This window comes from Eptatretus burgeri, chromosome 10, assembly GCF_056783735.1.
Source record: "Eptatretus burgeri isolate ZD-2024b chromosome 10, Ebu_testis_v1, whole genome shotgun sequence".
Taxonomy (NCBI): Eukaryota; Metazoa; Chordata; class Myxini; order Myxiniformes; family Myxinidae; genus Eptatretus; species Eptatretus burgeri.
The window spans coordinates 106,929,377-106,935,376 of record NC_140970.1 but is presented as its reverse complement, the minus strand read 5'-3'; the positions used below and the strand labels follow the sequence as shown (position 1 = coordinate 106,935,376).

General features: G+C 45.4%; 1 protein-coding gene across 4 annotated transcripts in view; it reads left to right on the top strand.

The window, feature by feature from the left end:
* The window catches only part of KIF3A (kinesin family member 3A), a 198,155-nt gene that overhangs the window by 807 nt on the left and 191,348 nt on the right, over nt 1–6,000 (top strand). The gene's annotated exons all lie outside the window — the stretch shown is intronic.

Sequence of the window (6,000 nt, the reverse complement as noted above, 5' to 3'; positions counted from 1 at the left end):
ATGGCATGGAGGTACGCACGCTCGCCTCAAAGCTGCAGCTGTCCGGCCTGGGTTTGAATCCCACCCGATTATAAACTGTCATCATGGTGTTCCACAGGCAGGATCATTCATCAATGTGAGTACCATCTCTCGGATGGACGTCTTAAAGCCAGGCGTTGCGTCTTCCAGCATTCGTTGGTGGATGTTGTACATCCCACGGTGTCCTTTGTGAAGAGCAGGCGAGCTATCGCCGCGCCTTAAACAAAATCCAAATTCCTGCCATAACCGTCAGAGGGCTTTGCATCAGGAGTACAGCCATGCCCTCAGCCAATGATGCTACCCCGCAGCCATGTGCTGCTTCCGAACGAAGAATATCCTTCGGACATCACCCACAGACACAAGGTCAAAGCATCCACTGTAAAGCCAAGTACATCAAAAGGTATGTTTCTTATAACAGAATAGAGTGCCAGCGAGGTTGACTGTGCGTCCGCGTGCAGAGGTGGCGTTATTCATTTGGGGGCCCCATTCAAAACGCAATAGTGGCCCAGTGGGGCCCCTGTCAACCTGTCGATGTGTTATCACACTAATATATGCATTTTGACGTCCGTCTGTCTGACGTCGATGTATTTGGTCGTTACTTGTACAAATCTCAACCAATTAAACTTGCCAAACGGACTATGGGTCATATGGCAAAGGCTGTAGCGACTTCATTTGGCCTCCTCACCAGAATTTCCGAAGATGAGGCAACGCAAATTATTTTCGCAAATGTGTATCGTATAGCGCCATACACCCTGTGGTGGTGGGAGAAGGTATTACGAGTCAGATCAGGTCAGGTATGGGAGCAGCGTGTCGCTGCGTCCACTTTCCGCCGGGACTCCAGAGGCCGCCGTCTGGCCATCCCCTGGCCAGATGCCTGGACCATCCCCATCTCCTTGAGATGCTGATCAACCTGCTGCAACCACGAGGCACGTGGTCGGCCCTTTGGCCTCCTCCATTCACGAGGCTCCCAAACGAGGATTACAAGAGGCTCTTCAGAACCCTCAATTGTATCACGAGTAAGGACTCTGAATTATTTTCACACTTGCTTAGTCTATGTTGCTTTCGACTCAAATGCAAAGAAAACTGGAGGAATTCCTTTTTTATTGCCTTTACCACCATGGAAAGGTGTATATATAAAGCAGCATGAGCGTCGTTCCACCCTATCGTGCCATTTTTCCAAGGATATCTCAAAATAATAATCACATAGCATATTAATGATAATATGAAACAGTACTGTATTGCAAAATATTCATAATAATATGAACAATAATAATCACAATAATTGGCAGTAATAAAAAGAATACAGTGATCCCCTCTGGCTCCTACTGTAGATAAATATCAAATTATTTTATATGATTAGAATGACAGCAAGCTCCTTATCTTACGCTAGCCGTAAACACAAACTCACGAAAAAATGATGATCCATGGGGTGTGCTCCATTACCAATCAGCTAGCTATCGCTTTCCTAGCCAGCCGTTCCTTATCAACTGTTTCGTTGGAGTGCTTGTTTCAGTGCTTTAGCCATTTGGCGAGCGCTCTCCAAGCTGATTGGTAACGGAATATACCTCAGCACATGTTCTCAGCTGAGGACCCTCCTCCGCCTCCGCCTCAACCTCAGCCTCCTCCTCCTCACGATCATTTCTTGGAAGCGTGGCTACACTGCTGATGCTGTGCTCCTATACCAGTACACTGGTACTCATTAGGATGACAGGCTGAGCCAACCCCACCTGGTGTTAATTCAGCAACCAACATCAGGCTTTCCACTTTTCTGGTTCAGCCGCTTGTGTGATGAAAAAAGTTGATTTTGAATGAATTTTCACCCTTTTTCCATTTTGTTGAAGCAATAAGGCAACAAAAGGTGAAAATTTTGAAAAGGGGTGTTGAATTTCCACAGGTACTCCCAAGCAAAAATTCTGCAGTAAGAACTATAGTGTATGAGAGTAGTACTCTCATATACTACAGTTGGTAATGTGTCCTACTTCAGTTGTCTGCAGAGAATTACGACAGGGAAGGAATTCTCGTTTTTCTTGTGCTGTGTATGTACGTATATAATATATATGTATGTTTGGATATCTTCTATCTATATTAATATTTCGGCACGCCCCTTTCTTTGTTCCACCATCAGATTTTCGTTACTGCATGAAATGAAACAAGCTTTGACATATATATATATATATATATATATATATATATATATATATATATATATATATATATATATATATATATATATATATATATATATATATATATATAGTAATCTGATGGTGGAAAATCTGATGGTGGAACAAAAAAAGGGACGTGCCGAAATATTAATATAGATTATATTATTGTCTTCCTTAAGAGGCCCCTCAAAATTCGTTTTGATGATTATGGTCGTTAAACAGTTCATGCTCTCCATTTGCAAAATGGGAGGAATTATTGCATAAAAAAGAAATAAAAATGTTTCCCATTTTTTTAGAGGACCACTAAGATGAGTTCGTAAAACCTTTTGTAGAGTATGTTATTATTAATCACTATGCGCCATAGTAAATTGCTCATGTTATTGAGCTGTCAATAAGCTATCAATCATAGCATATAATAAACTCACTTGAGTATTCATATCTCTATTTCAATGCGTAATATCAAGCGGTACCTTCATGATGACCTAATAAAACCGGTCTCGATGTCCGTCCGTCCGTATATCTGTTCACAATCAAACCGATCGTGATGCATTTTCAGGCTTTCCGAGAGCTTTGGAGAGATTACCTATACTCCCGCACGGTGCTGTTTTTATTATTCCTACTGCACTTCATTAGAACATAGATCGTGGATGGATGCGCAGATCCCAGGAGAACAACAAAAGCTGTACAGAACAATTCATATTATCGATGGATAAAAATGATATTTAATTGATATTATAATAAATTGTTTATTTAAAATATCTTCAAATTTTGTGAGTTTTTAGTTTGTTGTGAAATATTAGGTCCTCGGGTCTCCGCATAGTGGCGTACAGGCTTAAGTCGTACTTCTGTTTACTACCGTAGAAAATCACAGAACCATCCGATCGACATGCTGTTAACAGTTTCAGAATCATCTAAAATCTACAAGATATGAATATGTAGACGAAACTGATCCGGCCAGCTAAAATATACAAGGTATGAATATGTACACGAAACTGATCCGGCCTTTTGGATCACTTTAAAGTAGGGTGCCCTGTAATTTTAATGCGCTCTATAGATCCTCCGGAACTCACGAATGGTCACGTTGTGTAGTCACTAAACTACGTGGTAATGTCATCGAAGTGCAGCTACTGCGGGACAGTCGGAGTGGAAAACCTGAATGATAATCAATGGATAAAAATGATATAATATATTGTTTAAAATACATTCATGCTATCTGTCTTTTACCATATGTTGCCAGTGACGCCCGTCCAAGACGGGCACCTTTACCAATATATATATATATATATATATATATATATATATATATATATATATATATATATATATATATATATATATATATATATATATATATATATATATATATATATATATATATATATTGTTCCGGTTGTGGGGGTAGATGGAAGAATTTAATAGGGATGTTAGCATTGTGTGGAGTTGCTTGGTCTGTATACGAGTAGAAAGCATCTCGATTTAGTAAGTCAGGAGTGTGTGAGCTTGAGTGTTACATGTCACCACACGAGGGGTGGTGCGATGTTAATTAGCTTGGGGAGTAAGAATAAGTTCCCCAGTATGTGATTGTCCTCTGTGATTATTTTTTCCCGATGTTTTTATATTTCAAGATCGGCAATGAAGGTGGGGAATGCGTCCCTGAAACCACAATAAATGGGCAGGAAGCCCCCCTTCAAAGGTTGACAACATGCGAAGTCACACCCCGAAGGACTAATGGGCGTGACGTCAGAAGCTCGCCGAGCAGGCAGAAGCCCGCCTTCCCGGGTTTGGTGCGAGCAGGCCACGCCCCGGAGTGAGAGGATAAAATATGACAGAGAGAAGTGGAGTGATGAAAGGTAGCTTGCGCATTGTGAAGGGTGAAAGAAATGGAGCGCATCGGAGAGGTTGTGCATTTTAGGAGGAAGAAGGAGTTGACTTGGCATTCTTGGAGAGCCATGGTCAGAGTGGAGGCACAAGGTGCATTGTTTGGAGAGGTGAGAGCGGAGATTGAGCGCACACCAAAGAAGATGACATGGCCATTGAATCCGTGTTGAGGGGGTTTGGCTCGTGTGGCGAAGTAAGACGCCAGCCTTTTGCTTCTGGTCGGGTCGATTAAGACGAGCGGAGCGCCCGAAGCGGTGACACTGGGGCTTTGAGCCTTGATGTGGAGTGGCACTCGCAGAATGCCTGGCATGCCTTCGTTCTGTTATGACAGAAGTGCTTCGATTCCAGTTCCACAAGGATCAGCTCTGGGCCAAGCTCGGTAAAGCAAGAGTTTGGAAGGTGGGTTTTTCTTTTTATTTTGTGTCCCCTTTGTCTGTATTTGAGTGTGTGCGAGGCTTCGACTGTAGGATTTATTTATATTGTTACGGCTGTGGAAATTCGCAATACACCATAAAGGGTCCTTAGATCAGTTATGACGATAAGTATATGTGTAGTTAGATTTCCCCACCGTTGTTTAGAGGGAATTTCCGTGTTCACAAGGCTGCGATCCTTTGAGATAGCCATTTTTCTTTTCTCTGTCATTATTTTGGACCAATCGCCACCACCAACAACGCCCCCGAACAACTACACCAAACTGCCACTACCTTCACCTCCACAGCCCCACCCCGCAAACATCGCCTCACCCCCATTCTCAAACGACGCCCGCCAACAACCAAAACCACCACAGCAAACCCCCCACCACCTTCGCCTTTCTCCCTCCACAACCATCAACCACACCACCTGTCAACACCGAACGTTGTGCTGTCCAAAGCCCGTTCGGTGATTGTTACCAAATGCATCGTGCCACGAGTGCACATGGATCCTTTCTGGAGAGGAAAAACGGATCAGGAGAGGTTCACGCACCCTTTCTGTCCGTCCAATGGCTGAGCGTCGGGCGGTGTGGCCCCACCTCCAAACGCGAAGCATATGGATCCCTTTTTGGAGAGAGAAACGGATCAGGAGAGGTTCACGCCCCCTTTCCGTCCATCTAATGGTTGAACATCGGGCGGCGTAGCCCCGCCTCCAAACGCGATTTGATCCACGTATTTGCATGTGCGCTCCACCTCCGGGCTATATAAGAGCGAGCGCGGCTCGGGGTGGAATCGGAGAAGTCGGCAGTGGAGGATATACGGGGACGGACGATGGAAAGGAAGAAGCTCGAAGCAGGCAGTGCAGACGGGGCCCGATCGACGAACCGGGGATGGAGCTCGGAGTGGGGGTCGAGGGGCGAGTTGTGGAGTGGAGCAGGGATCGCGGAGGAGGGCGCGGGGGCGAGAGTTCACCGGAGTCTGCGGTCCCGAGGTCCCGTTAGGGGGGACCCAGTGTCAGCCATTCCCCTCTCCCCATCCCGAGAAAGAAGAACCTTCCCCATCCCAGGCATCAACAATTCCCTCCATCCGTGCTGAGATAGCGCCGGTAACCCCGTCCGTTCCCCACCCCAACCGTGGTGCCGACCGAGAAACGCGTGCTTGCGCGGAGCACGCCAGAGGGAGCTCCCTGGCCACGCCAGGGGCACGGAGTCAGGCGCGTTACGCTGACGTTGCGGCTTGCCCGCCATCGCGCCACGAGGGCGCGGGTAAGACCACTTCGGTCTCGTGGACCTGGCCGCTCATCCAGGTTCCACGCGCATTTGATCCACGGACCTGTCTGCCTCCTTGCCTATGAGGGTGGCTTTTGTTTTCTTTGCTTTTTGTGTAAATGTATGTGTGGCGCTAGTCTTGTAAGTAAACCTGTATAAGTGTGCGAAAATAATTGCCCTTTTTATTCGGTTGTAACTCTGCGTTGTGTTCTTGCTTTCACTGTATACGTACCTGAATTATTGTATGGCTGTGAATACGTG